Below are 14,750 nucleotides of genomic sequence, written 5' to 3' on the forward strand. Positions count from 1 at the left end.
TGAGATGTACATCAGTAGATGTAGACCTTCGTATATATGTTTGGAGGGAGCAGAAATAGAGGGTGCTTTGTTCGCCTTCGGTATTCCGTGCCCATTGAGTAGGCATCGCTGCTTCTTCGTTTTCGTCGACATTATTATTGGCTTTTCTCAGCACGCTGTCTTGCGCCTTGCATTCCTTACATTCTCCATGTACATGCAACAGTGTTTCTTGCGGCGCATCATATCTTACGATAACTTCTGCTTGCCGCGGGATCTACTCAGCGCTATACTGGGCACCCGCCGGCGCCAGAAAAAAGAAAACACGAAATGCAGTGAGTGCGTCTATTCTGTTTGGGTGCTTCGTCGTGGTGACGATATCGCAATATCGTGCGTGTTTTTTTTTTTTCTTATAGCCTCCCGCTTTCGATACAGTTTTTGAATTATGATCATTTTTATTTCTTGTTTGCATAGTTCACGCTTTATTTGGGCACAAAACATTTGCGTTAGCTTTCGTCGCTACTTACGTTCCTCCCGTGCACCTCTGTCTCATCGGTTCCACCCTTGTATTGCACGACACTCGAGCGTGGGCAGCGGTCGCTCGCCGCGGGGGCCACGAGTATGGCGTGCGTTGTACAATGGCCTCAGAGATTGCGCGCGCGCCGGCAGGTTTTTCTCCGGCCGTCCCATTCGCACGCAGAGGGCGTAAGTTCAATGGTGGGCGTGGCTGGATCCGTGTCCGCACCGCGGCGCTAGCACCCGAGGATGGAAGCAAAGTGGGGAGACGAAAAAAAAAAAAACGGAGACGTACAAAAACAAAGTTCGCAATAGGGGATCGGAAAATTTGGTTCTAAGAATTCATTGTGTTTCTCTTTCCTTTTTAACCTTCGCGGGAAGTTAGGCAGTATAATAGCCAGAGCTTGGTGGCGTAACCCACCGCCCGTTGCAAAGGAGACGCTCATAACGTCCGTCCATCCGTACATCCTTTCATGCGTTGGGGACGCTTTCGCGCGCTCCGCTACTGTTGCTGCGGCTTGGATGAGGCCAGAATAAAAATTTTTTGCAGTGCTAGCTGATCCCTTTCTGATTTTCAAATGAAACATGATGGTCTACGAGGTGCCTATTTATTTTCAAATGTGTTATGCTTCTTTTTTTTTCCTGCACATAAACATACTACATTCACATTGGAATGCACAAGAGGATATATATGCAAAAGCTCTTGATGTGCGGAAACGCACTGTACTTCAAAATTTGGGGGTTATATGCATGTTTAAAACTTTGTGAGCTGGTTTCAAAGCTTTGAACGAGTCGCCTGGTGTCTAAGCATTTTCCCACCGTGATAGGGGGTGAAACAAGTAGTATAATCCACCCACTTAAACATCTTGCAAACGCTCGTGCAGTTGGATTTATGTTTACGTGAGAGTACCCTAGGTGTTAAAATTATTTCCGAGCCCCCTAATATGGCGTGCCTCATAATTATGTCATGTTTCTCGCATGTCAGCTCAATAATTTATTCATTTATTCATCTCTCAAGTCTTTATGTAATATTTATTTATTTGCTTATTAAAGGGACACTAAAGGGAAACAATAAATCAGTTTACACTAATAAACCATTGTTTGAGATACCTGCAGGCAGTCATTTCAAGAAAATAGTTTGAATATGAGAAAATGAAGGTCCAAGTATCAGTATTTGAATTTCGCGCCTAAACGCCAGCGCCGGTACGTCAGCGTGACGTCAGGGATTCCAAAGTTTGTTTTCGCATTTGGGCCGCGTTGGCTGAATAAAGGTTCCCGAAACTTGGAATGTTTAATATTTGGTTCCTTTAGAACACAATGTAGTCAATCTGTACCGCTATATATAATTAGTAGGCCCTAGAAGATGCCATCAAAATCCAAGACGTCAAAGCCCCCAGGTGCGGGAACTGAAGTAGGCGTCGCCACCCGCATTTCGTTCTTTCGCTTTTTCTGGCTTACCAAACGTCTTATCGTTGTAAGAGTGGTGTTTTTGGTGTTGTAGAACGGTGATTTACTGATGCAGAAGAAATCACTTTTCACTTTAGTGTCCCTTTAAGTGTGTCAGTCTAAAGGCAAATATTCAAGGTGAACTGTCACTCAAATGTGCATAAAGAATGTTTCAGCTAAGTTGCGGCAAGCTTTATGAAAGGCTTTTTGAGAAATGAAAAAAATTCTTATGTTCTGCTGCGTGATTTTTGATGGCATTACCTGCTGCGTGCCGCAGTCACAAGGCTGGATGGAGCAGGAATTTGTGAACCAAGTGTGAAGTGACAAATGATGCAATTAATTGCTGTTTTTTGCTGTATTTAGTTGCCAGCCTAGGAGACATTGGAATAACTAAAGACACGAATGTTTGAAATGGTGATTACCTCGAATATAAGTATACTAGCAGTTTTTCCGCACCTCTGCTTAGGGCATGTTTATTTTTGTATATATTTATTTATCAGTATCTTAAGTGTGCTTCAGAAAAGTATTTAGTAATAGTGGAGTACGGTTAAATCAGCGTAAAACAAGTTATTCAGCAAAGTAAAAAAAAAGAAAACGTCACGTAACGAAAACATTATCCACATAATCTAATAGGAAGCAACATGAAACTAAAAACAGAAAAAAAGTACCAGCGGTGGGAGACTAGTATATATTACAAGAACATAATTGCGTTACAGAGTAGCAATACAGACGAGAAAATTGCCATATCAAGTACTGAATCGTTGAAATGTAATGAAAAAAAAAGAAACTAGACAGACAACAATTAAACTTTGCCATCGAGGATAAATTGTCAATCTAGGCAACGAACTGTGTCTTAAACCACACAATATTTATCAAGAAAGATAAATAATATTCATCACATGAGTACAGTCTATACATACGTCAAAACTAATGGCTAAAGACAATGGCTAGGCGTTTGAGGCAGAAAATCGTTCGAGGTCGAGCACATAGGTACATCTGAAAAGTTGACTGCTATATAGCACGTGAAAATGCACCTCAACTCGTGAAACGAGAGGCAGGGTACTCGTGGAGATCTCGCGCAATCTGCCTAGCAAGGCCGCTTTTATGGGTGCCATAACCTTCGGCTAAGAGCGCCACCTCGGGGCAGCCAGCCTGGAACGCGCACCCGATTACACCTTTTGTGCTGGGGAGCGTGGCGAATGAGACGGCCGGAGCAAAACCTTCCAACGTGTGCCATCTCGGATGCCACTGCTCTGCTATTTTGTATATTCGCCTCTCGACCACTGTTCTTACTAAGAGTTGGGGAGATGAACGCTGCGTATAGGGCAGAGGCGGCCAGCCACCTCGGCTGACTTGACACTGGCATCACATTCTCTGCTGCACCTTCTTTTTTTCTTCATTCGCTTTTCTGGCTACCCTTTCCGCGTATATCTAACCGTCATCGCAGTTTTCAGCACGTCCCATGTCTTTCTTTAGAAAACAAAGTCAAAGACAAATATCAACAAAATGTGAAAACATTAGGCAGAAGCAAGGGAGGATGGTGAACACATACAAGAGATAAGACCTTCCGCGATGCATTTTTTCTTCATATCTACTTGTTTCCTGCATTTATCATGTCGGTTTTCGCCTAGCACTAAATTAGCTTTTTTCTGTGCTCAGTATTTAATCATGCTTCTCTCTCTCTCTTCCTCTTTGCAGGGGACATCATAGGTGCAACAAAATTGTTTCTTCCTCCGCTGCATCATCGGACGTTGCTGTGCTGAGGGCGCTATTGAGATGCGTTTTCTCATGTGCAGATTTTCGCGTATCCCCATTTCTTCTTTTCGTCTAATTTCTCTTTTTTGGGCCTTGCGCATCACAAGGAGGCTGCGGCCAGTATATATACTTAGAAATGAAAGAGGCAAACAAGGGTAATGCGCTTGCTTTACCTCTGGCTACTCACTGTCCTAGCATACGCTTCCGATGTCTAGCGTGAGCATGGAATATTTCTCTCATGTGCAGGTCGATCTTGAGGATTGTGCCTTCACTTCACATGTCCTTCTTTATCTCAAGCCACGCTCTCAGTGGATCTCCATCACAGCGCCTCTATTTATATACCTTCGCGTCCTTCTTTTTCTAATTCGAGGAATTATCTCCGAGTCACATAAATTAAAAATAAATATGTGCAGATCTTGTAGTCTGTACACAAAGAAAAAAATGGTGTTGTTTGTGGTTGTTGTGATATCCAGTGGGCCAAGTTGGTGACAGAGGTTTGTTCTAGTGCTGCTCATACCCAGTGGCTTATACAAAGTGGCACATACAAAGTGTTAAATGACCATTGGCCCATATTCAAGTTGGTGTCAGAAAGGCTAGGCTCCACTAGTTTCGGGATCAGAGCACATTTTTAGACTGCAGAATCTTCGGGAAGAGTGATGTGGATGAAGTTTGACGAATGAAGACGAATGAGGACGCGCCTAATTACATACTTTTAGGCTTTAGGTCCATCAAAATCTTTTGAACGACGGCGCTAGTACGTACAATTGCCGGTAATTCCAGCAAGAGTAGATCCGCCTGCTTGGCGACAGCATCCCGCTGCTCCTGTTCTAATTCATTTCCGACAGTGCCGTTTCGCGGAGGCAGATGTGAGAAGTGACACACAACACAGGCCTCACAGCGCACATATAATACACATATACGCATCAAGAATTATGCCTTAAGGGCAAGTATTTATCGCAATAAAAAAAAAATGTGAGAAGTGACTTTTTCTTGCTCATCTCACCACTGTAGTTCTGGCTTGCTAAAGTTAACAGTGCTAAAATTGTTTAATTACGGTGCTGGTTTATAGACAAGTTTTAAGAGACTCGCTTAATTCAGTGGACCTTCCGAAAAAATGCGCGAGCGCTGTCAGCGGCAGCCGCACCGCTGGTGGTTCGGCGCAAGGCATTGTGGGAGGAGGTGGGCCGCGCACGGCACACACGCTGCAGCCAAGGTGGACAGTCAAATTCTCCGGTGGCTGGGGCGGCCCGCACTGTGGGATGTAGCGGGAAACTTCCTATAGGAAATCACTAGTACTGTGAAGATGTGCGATTATCCATCGCACCTACAGTCGGTCACTGAGCCCAGCAACTCCATGAAGCGGAGTAGTGCCAACGTTAGCTTTGTAAGCATGCCACGTGTGGGGCCCCGGTCAATGATCTGCGTTTCGGAAAATGGTCGATGACACAGTCGGTTTAACACATTCCGGGCATTGAAGTATCAAAGATCAGATAGAGACGACACGTGCTCGATTGCCTCCTCACGGTTGTGCGCCTCACAGATGGCTGTACCTGATATCTCGATAAGGAATGAATAGGCTTTCGTAAAAGCCAACGTAACCAGAGGCGACATGTAGAGTTTATCACTGTGGGGGAAGTTAATGTAAACTGCAGTTTCAATGAAGAACCTAGCTAGCGGAGTCTCAGCGTACTTCCCGAAATTGTGGTCTTGGAGGGAGCAAGCAAACAAAGATCCATCACCGCGTCTGTTCTTGACGGGGTTATTAGAACTATATGTGCCCCTTTGTTAGCACTCGTATAACCCAATGAACGGATTCGCCCCGTACAATGGGCTGCAATTTTTTTCTTCTGCGCATATTGAGGCATGGGTAGCGCATCCCAGGTTACAGCCTAAGCAGTTGTCAAGCTCAACCACAAAGTCTGTCATTACGACCTCCGTTCATCCTTGAGGAGTTCTGGCGCTGGGCCTTACTTGCTTTCTTTGCAGTCACTAATGTCTGTTTCCGCCTCCTTCTACTAGACCACTTAGTCGTCATAGTTTTGTTCTCATGCAGTTTCCTCAGGCCCGCTGCTCTTTGAGAAGCTGCCTAACGCTAAGTAAAGGCCGTCACTGCGGGCAGCTTTGTTCTACCGGAGCCTTTGTTCTTTCCTGAAAGAAAGGTTCACTGCCTCCGCTTAAAGTGAATAGCGCTTTGTGACTGCTAATGGTAAGTAAATCTTCCATTACTACGAAGGTTCACGGGCCATTGTATGGGATGCTGTCTCGGGTAGATGGTATATTTAATCGATCGTGTCCCTCTTATTCACGCTCTAAATTATACTGTAGTTGTTCTAAATTAGGGGTGTCATGATCCACCAACAAGCAAAGTTTTTACTATTTTAAAGGTCTGCTCTGGCAAAGCTTTACCGCACTGCCATCCTGCAGTCGAAGGGCTACCTGACAGGAAAGAGAACCACTTCTTACGCAAATTGGGAGGCAGATCTTGTGAGCATCATTTCTTTGGTCCTGAGAAGCGCGTCGTTTTGGTTGTAGTTCGTTTCCTGGCGCCGCGTATTTAATTTGTCCAAGAGGTTTCAGAACGGCAGTTTGAAAGTCTCGTACACGTGATCTGAAATCTCATGTGATATGTGCCTTCTTTAATAAAAGGGTACAAATACCTAGCAGTCCTTTACACTTTGTGCCATGCAGAATTTTTAAACAGCGTACCCCTTGAAACCTGGCGGAGAAAGATTCTGTGCCGGCAGTAAGCAACTCTTGTGCAAATAAGACATGCACTTGTGTGAAACTCATGGCTAAAATTGATGAAACTATGTTTAAGGTACTAAAACCACTTTCTGATTATGAGGCACCCCGTACTGGAGAGAGAGCGTAAACGTTTAATTTCAAATCAAAAAGATTCGAGTGAGGCGTCTATTTAATGAGTCTGGGCACCCGCTGCGGACGCAGTTCCGAGACCTTTTCTCGAAGCGGCTTCCTCGGTTCACTGGACGGCCCAGAGTTGCGCTATCAGGTTCGAGCTGAGCAGTGCGGTCTTCCAACGCGAGCGGAGGCTGGCGGTAGAAGAGAGGGAGAGGGCAGCACTGCACGACTTGTTTGTTAAGTCCCGACACTTCCTTAACATGTGATTAAGTGTGTCAACCTCGCCACACGATGTGCATCTGTTCGTAATGTACATGTCTGGATATATGGCGTGCATGAGTCTAGGGTTTCTGTAAGAGTCGTTTGTAATTATCTAAAGTGTACTGCTTGCGTCCTGTCTAACTTAGCGTGAGGGAATGGGTATACGCGTCTTTGTAACTGGTAGTGTGTCTTAATGTCGTGGAACCTGGTCATACGATCCTCCCACGCCCAGACGTTTGCAGTACCCCGCCGGGGCTCCTCGAGTGAGGCCTCGAGCAACGCGGTGAGCCGCTTCGTTGGGGTTGCTCTATCCAGTGTGTGCAGGGATCTATAGCAAATGCCTTCGGTTATCGAAGTCGGCCTCTCCCTGGTGTATGGGATGTCGCTGGAGTATGTGATACGCCTCTTGCGAGATGCATCCACTTGCGAAATTGCGAATTGCCGTTTGCGAGTCGCAGATTACAAATGTAGCTTTGGTTTGTGTGAGGGCCAGTGCTATGGCCGCTTCCTCTGCCGCTTCGGCATGTACCGTGTTCATGGTGACGCTCGTGAGGTGGTTGCCTCGGTGGCTAGCAACAGCCGCCACGAAACCCTTCCTGTCTCGATAACGGGCTGCGTCGGTGAAGACCGCCTTCTTGTTGTAGGAGTAACTTTGGTTCATGTGTTGTGCCGTGTGGTGTTGGGGATGCATGTTGCGAGGCAATGGGGGTACGTATAGTTGCTAGCGTATGATTCTTGGATTTTCTACTTTGATGCCATGCTGCGTGTGGTACGTGATGCCGAGCTTTTCGAGCACGTGTCTGCCCGAGCTGGTTTTGGATAGGCGCTCGAGTTGGGGCCCTTGTTTGGGAAACTTGCAGTGGAGGACTCCGGAAATTTCGACCACCTGGGTTTCTTTAACGTGCACCTAAAGCTATGTACACTAGTGCTTTCGCATTTCGCCCCCATAGAAATGCGGCCGCCGCGGCCGGGATGCGATCCCGTGATCCCGTGCTCAGCAGCTCAGCACCATAGCCACTGAACAACCCCGGCGGCTGAAACTCGCGGTGAATCGATGAAAGATATCGATAAAGTGCCTTTAATGTTGTAAAGCAACATATGAACTGTGCGAAACATTGTAGTTGACTATTTCACGATGATAATTTTTAGAGTTGTTGAAATTGGGATACTACTAAGTTGCAGCCCTTTTTCAGAGCGTTGGTTTCTTTAGCGCGTATTCAATTCTCTAACAAGATCGGTTTTGCATTCTTACTCTATCATAATTGGTGGTGGCCGGGGCTAGTGATTGATACCGGGACATCAGGATTAACAGCCGAATGCCGCAACTGCTCTTCTCGATTGTCGTAGAACGGAGCCACGTGATCGATAGACACGATGCTGAGCACGTCGTTCGACAAGATCTGTCTTTCGAGAAAAGACTGCTCATGTACGTAGCGTGGTCCGTACGCTTGATCCCATGCTTGAGTGGCTTTTACTTCTGGACGCATGTGCTCCTTTGGTCAATTTTTGAACATTCATTGGGCTGCCTAATATAGTGTGCTTTTTTGCGTTTGCGTGTCTCAATGAGGCGGATATAATGTTCTCTCTACATGGCTAGGATAATAGCCATGTAATACAGAAAAATCCCTTGAGAGAATATGGCAGAGCATCCACCTCGTATAAGGGAAGCACTTCGTTTGAATCCCGGTGCACCCGGAAACCCACTGACTTTTCCAATGAGGAAAAATGTCCACAGGTCTGGCGCTCCACTACTTTTGGGGGTTGGCATCACAAAAGGTGTCCTATAGATATAGGAGTCTGCGCCGCTTCTTTGGCGGCAGTTCCTCCAGTGGCGTTTCAGGCCACCCGTTAGGTGGGGCAGCTTTCGGGTTGGGGAAATACACCCATTTCCAAGCGTTGAGGTCCATGAATGGCTGAGCAACTGGCCGGGAGAGGGCTTGTACCCATTTTAGCCGTAGGCACTAGACGGCAGCGCCAATCTGCCTCCCGCGGCTGATGCGGATGCTCTACAACAAGACCGTCTGTAGTCGGTAAAGCGTACACAGGACGCATGTCCACATGCAAGTACCGGTACGCGCATGTACATGGTCCACGCACCTGTAAGGGTACGGTACGCGGTACTTGCAAATGGCACGCGTATGCAGATTCGATGTGGTCTACTCGGAGCCAACTACAATTATTCTATTCGCGCACACGTCAAACGTACAAGTGCTTTCGTTGGACAAATGGTTTCCTATTCGAATAAAATTTTGGCATTGAATAGAGGAAGATATGTTGTACCGATTCAAGAGAATTTCATTTTGGACCTCGCAAACCAGTAAGTTTGAAAACAAAGCCGATGCGCGACATGTTCAAAAGCATAATTCTTCCCCCAAAGCATATCCCAGTTTTATAAACTGAACCTATTAGATTATCTAAAGCAGAAAATTGAGATTACCAAGTACACTTTAGAAAGAAATCGGTACTAGGTCCAGGAGGGCTTTGCAAAAGCCCGACTTAGAGATGAGTCGTACATACAGATATGTACGTACGACTGTATAGATATGTACAGATCTGTACATACATTCCATAGCGGTGTATATTACATAAATTTATTTTGGCTTTAGATGTCTCAAAAGGATGAGTTTGCAGAAAAGGCATACCTTTTTTTGATGACAAGATTACAAGCTTTCCAAAACCTTTACTCAACTTTTTGGCGCTTTTAGAAAAAAATTATAATAATATTTGTCGCCTCAACAAAACAACCTCTATATTACCTCTTTATATTGAAATGCATCCCAATCACTTCAGTGTATAATTAAAAAATATTTCTCCATTTCAATGTATTTAGGCAGCAGCTGCTGAGTTGAGCGAAAACGCCAGCACTTCGTACGAACGAGTGTTTACCGCAGTAGCAGTTTGGGAAGCACACGTATTTGGCAGTGTGCGACGCTCGTACGGCTGCGGTTGCTTTCTGCCCGCCGGCGTAGCACATTGCCGCTACTTGCTCTAGCCCCTGCATGCGTATCAATCTCGAAATGTGATTTGAGCGCTCACTTTTCGCGCCATTCACGCGCACTACGGCTACACATTCGTCAAACGTTTCTTTCATTCACGAACTCATCGTAGAAAGTTACACGGAAAGGAAACGCTACTTTAGTGCACGCCCGAATGTAATCGAAGGCTACCTTCCAGCATGCCCATTTCTACAGAACCTAAGTCAGTATTTCATTTGTTTCAAGCTTCTAGCGCTTCACATTATGGAGTGATTCGGCATCGCGATATCATCATCTCGCCTAAAGGTCATGCTCAGACGGTAGTGTGGCTTCCCCGAAGAAACTACACCTAGGTTAATCCCGGCCAAAAATGTATTTTTTTAAACTTCCAATCAAACTTAGCCAGCTCTTCAAATTCCCCATTTCCTATAGCGCAATTCAATAAGAACGAGGCAATTATGTTGAGTGCAGCATCGTCAACAACGGCTAAAAATACGCTATGCAATGTGTAAATAATCTATATAACGATGAAGTATCTTCTTGGTAGAACGCTTCTATCTGTGTTCTCTGGTTTCTGGCGAAATCTTCGGAATTTCCTGGTGCCTCGGCTCCCGGTCTTGTGGCCATGGACGCGAAGCCTTCCAGAGGCCATCCTGGCCAGAGGTCATCAAGGCCGTCCTTCACGAGGAAGAGAGGAAGCGTACTCAGTGACACCGATGACACTGAGCTGTACTCCGTGTCGAATGAAGACTCGTCGGATGATAGCTTCATGACTGTCCGCAGAAAGAGGGCCAAAAAAAGGACATCAACTCGAATACATCAATGCAAACGAGCATGGCGACTCTGAAATCAAGGCCTGAACGCTGGCCTCACGCCATTTTGTTCGTAATCGAGGAACTCTCAAGCAACCTCCGACTGCTAAACAGGCAAGAAATATCTGTTTTCTTGGAAGGGGTCGTGCCGAATGAAATTAAGGACATTCGGATAAATACACGCAAAAATGTCCTCGCAGTCGATGTTTCCAACGGGAGTGCGCTCGAAAAACTGACGCAAATCTCGGAGCTAGGGTGCATCAATGTGCATTCCTATATCTCGATGGATGATGCATCCATCCACAGCAGGTGTAATTTATGACATTGATGTCACCAGTCCCAACACGGACTTGCCTATCCGCGTCAAACCAGCAAGGGAGGGTATTGTCCTCACGCGTGTAGCCGCCTTGGAACTTCGCGCTGTGTCAACTGATCTTCAAAGGAGATTGCCTACCCCCTCAAGTCAAAGTCGGTCACTTCCGACACCCTGTCCGGCGCTTCCTACAAAAGTCTCTTCAATGCCATCACTGCTTTAGGCTTGGACATGTGAAGGGGGTCTATCCAATCTCGTTACTGTGTCCTCGGTGTGCTGAACCTCACGCGGAGGACACGTGCCATCCTACTGTCCTAAAGTGCGGCGACTGCAGTGGTTGTTATGCTGCCTCGTCTAGGGCCTGCCCATCCATCACGAAAGAGGTCACTGTTCTCAAGCAAATGGTTCGGGACAATTTGACACACATGGAGGCTGCTGAAACGATCTGGCGTCGGCGTCGGCGTCGGCGTCGGCGTCGCCGTCGGACGGCCTTTTCCTTTCGTGCCTCTGCCAAAAGGCAGAGGCACGAAAGGAAAAGGGCTCTTCCTATGTAGCATCGACGTTCTCGAATCAGGCCAAAAAGGAGCTGAACAGCACAAGAAAGTCAGGTGAAAAGAACCTTTCTCAGGAAGAATGGCCTGCGCTTCCGATCCAGCAACTTACCATGCAGGGCAAAGGCCTGCATGGTAAGGGCCTCTCACATATTTCTCCAACAACCCCGGTCATGTACTAATTGTGGCCATGCCGTCCCTGCAAACTTCTTAATCTCATCCGCCCACCTAACTTTCTGCCGTCCCCTGCTACGCTTCCCTTCCCTTGGAATCCACTCCGTAACCCTTAATGACCATCGGTTATCTACCCTCCTCATTACATGTCCTGCCCATGCCCATTTCTTTTTCTTGATTTCAACTAAGATGTCATTAACTCGCGTTTGTTCCCTCACCCAATCTGCTCTTTTCTTATCCCTTAACGTTACACCTATCATTCTTCTTTCCATAGTTCGTTGCGTCGTCCTCAATTTGAGTAGAACCCTTTTCGTAAGCCTCCAGGTTTCTGCCCCGTAGGTGAGTACTGGTAAGACACAGCTATTATACACTTTTCTCTTGAGGGATAATGGCAACCTGCTGTTCATGATCTGAGAATGCCTGCCAAACGCACCCCAGCCCATTCTTATTCTTCTGATTATTTCTGTCTCATGATCCGGATCCGCAGTCACTACCTGCCCTAAGTAGATGTATTCCCTTACGACTTCCAGTGCCTCGCTGCCTATTGTATACTGCTGTTCTCTTCCGAGACTGTTAAACATTACTTTAGTTTTCTGCAGATTAATTTTTAGACCCACTCTTCTGCTTTGCCTCTCCAGGTCAGTGAGCATGCATTGCAGTTGGTGCCCTGAGTTACTAAGCAAGGCAATATCATCAGCGAATCGCAAGTTACTAAGGTATTCTCCATTAACATTTATCCCCATTTCTTCCCAATCCAGGTCTCTGAATACCTCCTGTAAACACGCTGTGAATAGCATTGGAGAGATCGTATCTACCTGCTATCTACCGCCTTTCTTTATTGGGATTTTGTTGCTTTCTTTATGGAGGACTATGGTGGCTGTGGAGCCGCTATAGATATTTTTCAGTATTTTTACATACGGCTCATCTACACCCTGATTCCGCAATGCCTCCATGACTGTTGAGGTTTCGACTGAATCAAACGCTTCCTCGTTATCAATGAAAGCGATATATAAAGGTGGCTTATATTCCGTATATTTTTCTATCACCTGATTGATAGTGTGAATATGGTCTATTGTTGAGTAGCCTTTACGGAATCCTGCCTGGTCCTTTGCTTGACAGAAGTCTAAGGTGTTCCTGATTCTATTTGCGATTACCTTAGTAAATAGTTTGTAGGCAACGGACAGTAAGCTGATTGGTCTATAATTTTTCAAGTCTTTGGCGTCCCCATTCTTATGGATTAGGATTATGTTAGCATTTTTCCAAGATTCCGGTACGCTCGACGTTATGAGTCATTGCGTATACAGGGTGGCCAGTTTGTCTAGAACAATCTGCCCACCATCCTTCAGCAAATCTGCTGTTACCTGATCCTCCCCAGCTGCCTTCTCCCTTTGCATATCTCCCAAGGCTTTCTTTACTTCTTCCGGCGTTACCTGTGGGATTTCGAATTCCTCTAGACTATTTTCTCTTCCATTATCGTCGTGGGTGGCACTAGTACTGTACAAATCTCTATAGAACTCCTCAGCCACTTGTACTATCTCATCCATATTAGTAATGATATTGCCGGCTTTGTCTCTTAACGCATACATCTGATTCTTGCCAATTTCTAGTTTCTTCTTCACTGTTTTTAGGCTTCCTCCGTTCCTGAGAGCATGTTCAATTCTATCCATACTATACTTCCTTATGTCAGCTGTCTTACGCTTGTTGATTAACTTCGAAAGTTCTGCCAGTTCTATTCTAGCTGTAGGGTTAGAGGTTTTCATACATTGGCGTTTCTTGATCAGATCTTTCGTCTCCTGCGATAGTTTACTGGTATCCTGCCTAACGGAGAGACCACCGACTTCCATTGCACACTCCTTAATGATGTCCACAAGATTGTCGTTCATTGCTTCAACACTAAGGTCCTCTTCCTGAGTTAAAGCCGAATACCTGTTCTGTAGCTTGATCTGGAATTGCTCTATGTTCCCTCTTACCGCTAACTCATTGATCGGCTTCTTATGTACCAGTTTCTTCCGTTCCCTTCTCAGGTCTAGGCTAATTCGAGTTCTTCCCATCCTGTGGTCACTACAGCGCACCTTGCCGAGCACGTCCACATCTTTTATGATGCCAGGGTTAGCGCAGAGTATGAAGTCTATTTCATTTCTAGTCTCGCCGTTCGGGCCCCTCCACGTCCACTTTCGGCTATCCCGCTTGCGGAAGAAGGTATTCATTATCCTCATATTACTCTGTTCCGCAAACTCTACCAATAACTCCCCCCTGATATTCCTAGTGCCTATGCCATATTCCCCCACTGCCTTGTCTCCAGCCTGCTTTTTGCCTACCTTGGCATTAAAGTCACCCATTAGTATAGTGTATTTAGTTTTCACTCTACCCATCGCCGATTCCACGTCTTCATAGAAGCTTTCGACTTCCTGGTGATCATGACTGGATGTATGGGCGTAGACCTGTACAATCCTCATTTTGTACCTCTTATTAAGTTTCACAACAAGACCTGCCACCCTCTCGTTAATGCTATAGAATTCCTGTATGTTACCAGCTATATTCTTATTAATCAGGAATCCGACGCCTAGTTCCCTTCTCTCTTCTAACCCCCGGTAGCACAGGACGTGCCCGCTTTTTAGCACTGTATATGCTTCTTTTGGCCTCCTAACTTCGCTGAGCCCTATTATATCCCATTTACTGCCCTCTAATTCCTCCAATAGCACTGCTAGACTCGCCTCACTAGATAACGTTCTAGCGTTAAACGTTGCCAGGTTCATATTCCAATGCCGGCCTGTCCGGAGCCAGTGATTCTTAGCACCCTCTGCAGCGTCGCAGGTCTGACCGCCGCCGTGGTCAGTTGCTTCGCAGCTGCTGGGGACTGATGGCCGGGGTTTGATTGTGTTGTTCATATAGGAGGTTGTGGCCAAGTACTGCACCAGGGTGGCCAATCCTGCTCTGGTGAGGGAGTGCGTTACCAGTTCTGGTCACCGGGATCAGGCCACACTCCAGGCCTGTTTATGCAATTTATCAACACGCGGATTTTTTTTTTAATCCGGTGGAAAATTGCCGGCACCGGGATTCGAACCACGGACCTCTTGCACGCGAGGCGGGTGTTCTACCTCTACGCCACCGC

General features: G+C 46.2%; 1 long non-coding RNA gene across 14 annotated transcripts in view; it reads right to left on the reverse strand.

The window, feature by feature from the left end:
- Positions 1-14,750, reverse strand: part of LOC135914706 (uncharacterized) — a 137,256-nt gene that overhangs the window by 57,850 nt on the left and 64,656 nt on the right. Inside the window, exon 7 of one of the 14 annotated variants that reach the window (XR_011512128.1) lies at positions 10,547-10,561. The exons of the other annotated variants lie outside the window; for them this stretch is intronic. This is a non-coding gene — a long non-coding RNA (uncharacterized lncRNA). Of the gene's footprint in view, positions 1-10,546; positions 10,562-14,750 lie in introns of those variants that run through there. 14 annotated transcript variants of the gene reach the window in all.

This window comes from Dermacentor albipictus, chromosome 2 (assembly GCF_038994185.2).
Source record: "Dermacentor albipictus isolate Rhodes 1998 colony chromosome 2, USDA_Dalb.pri_finalv2, whole genome shotgun sequence".
Lineage (NCBI taxonomy): Eukaryota > Metazoa > Arthropoda > Arachnida > Ixodida > Ixodidae > Dermacentor > Dermacentor albipictus.